Source organism: Myotis davidii, unplaced genomic scaffold (genome assembly GCF_000327345.1).
Source record: "Myotis davidii unplaced genomic scaffold, ASM32734v1 scaffold991, whole genome shotgun sequence".
In the NCBI taxonomy this organism is placed as follows: Eukaryota; Metazoa; Chordata; class Mammalia; order Chiroptera; family Vespertilionidae; genus Myotis; species Myotis davidii.
This window is the reverse complement of record NW_006283137.1, coordinates 570,122-571,505: the sequence shown is the minus strand read 5'-3', so window position 1 is coordinate 571,505 and position 1,384 is coordinate 570,122. Positions and strand designations below refer to the sequence as shown.

Sequence of the window (1,384 nt, the reverse complement as noted above, 5' to 3'; positions counted from 1 at the left end):
GCAAGAAGGATTACTACCTCATCTTTGTAATACTAACAAATGTTGGAGCTGACAATATAATTTGTTTTAGGGTTGTGCAAAAATCATGGGTCCATAGCAGAAGGACTCGGGGGCTCACTGGGAGCTGGGGACTTCGCCAAGACGTTAGCTAACAGTGGGCCATGGGGTTGTGCAGGTGACTTTGAAACGATGAAACGGGGACCTCTAGCATGGGGCGTGCATTCGCGTGTGCCGTGTGTTCGGGTGTGGGTGTGCGTGCACGTGCACATGCGTGTTTCCCTCCCCAGGTCAGGAGCGTGAACGCTGTCCCAGTTTCTGCAGAGAGAGGGAGGGGACCCTCACCAGGGAAGAGGACAAGGGCAGGACTTCTGCCTACCAGCTGTCAGGGGTCCCCCAGGAGGTGGGGGGTCCGGCACTGAGATGCAGAGGTTGGCGTTGGAGCTTGGGGAGCAGGGGGCCCTCAGGCCTCCACCTGCAGGGAGGTGGGCAGGCGGCTGTGGGGCCAGGCCCCGGGCATGACAGTGGAGCCCCCAGTGGGGTTTTTGACTCCCCGTTGCCCTGGGTGGCCTCTCTGGGCACCCCGCACTCTAACAGTGGCTTCGCCTTCCGGGTCAGCGTCCAAATTCACCCTCCGATGGGCTGGCTGCAGGCCCACAGCCCGCCCCGGCCTCCCAGGGGAGGCGTCGGGAGTCGCCGTGGCTGAGTGGGCAGTCCCAGCGCGCTCTCTGGCAGGAGTACCCGGACGGCTCCAGGGGCAGGTGGACAGGAGATGCCAGGCGTGCGGGTCACGTGAAGGGGGTGGCGGGAGCTCGCACAGGGTCCTCCCCGCGCGGGGAGAAGAGGAGTCATGAGCGTGCGCCTGTCCGCGCCTGTGCGAGGTCCTGCCACGCGCGGGGCTGCTCACGGCACCTGTCCTGACAGGTTAGGGCGCTCTGTCGCCTGGGGCACCTCGGAAGGCCAGAGAGCGCCTCACCTGCTCAGAGGGGCTGCCGCAGGCCGGCCCTCGGGGCGCATCTGCATGGGGTGGGGAGCCTTTTTCCTGCCCAGGGCCATGTGGGTATTTGTAGTCATCCTCGGGCCACACAGAATTACCCACGGAAACACCAGCCAGCTGGATTCGGTCACACATTTCAATAACTCGCCCTAATGCCCTGGCAGGGCCAGACCAAAGGATTCTCAGGGCTTCTACGACCCTCGGGCCGGACGTTCCCCAGTCCAGCCTGCCCCACCCCCCCGACACCATAAGGGACCCCAGTCCCTCCTCTGAGGCTGAGGGGCTTCCGTCCAGGCTGCGTGTATGCCCCACATGGCCAGTTCCCACAACACCCCAATTTCAGGGGTGGGCAGGGAGTCCACGCCGACAGCTCCAGGGGCAGTGTCCAGG

General features: G+C 64.0%; 1 protein-coding gene across 1 annotated transcript in view; it reads left to right on the top strand.

Moving 5' to 3' along the window:
- LOC107182813 (WAS/WASL-interacting protein family member 3) overlaps positions 1–1,058 on the top strand; it is a 138,180-nt gene extending 137,122 nt beyond the window's left edge. Inside the window, exon 4 of the mRNA XM_015562759.1 lies at positions 922–1,058. The gene's annotated coding sequence lies outside the window, so the exon portion shown is untranslated. The remainder of the gene's footprint in view (positions 1–921) is intronic.
- The last annotated feature ends 326 nt before the right edge of the window (positions 1,059–1,384 follow it).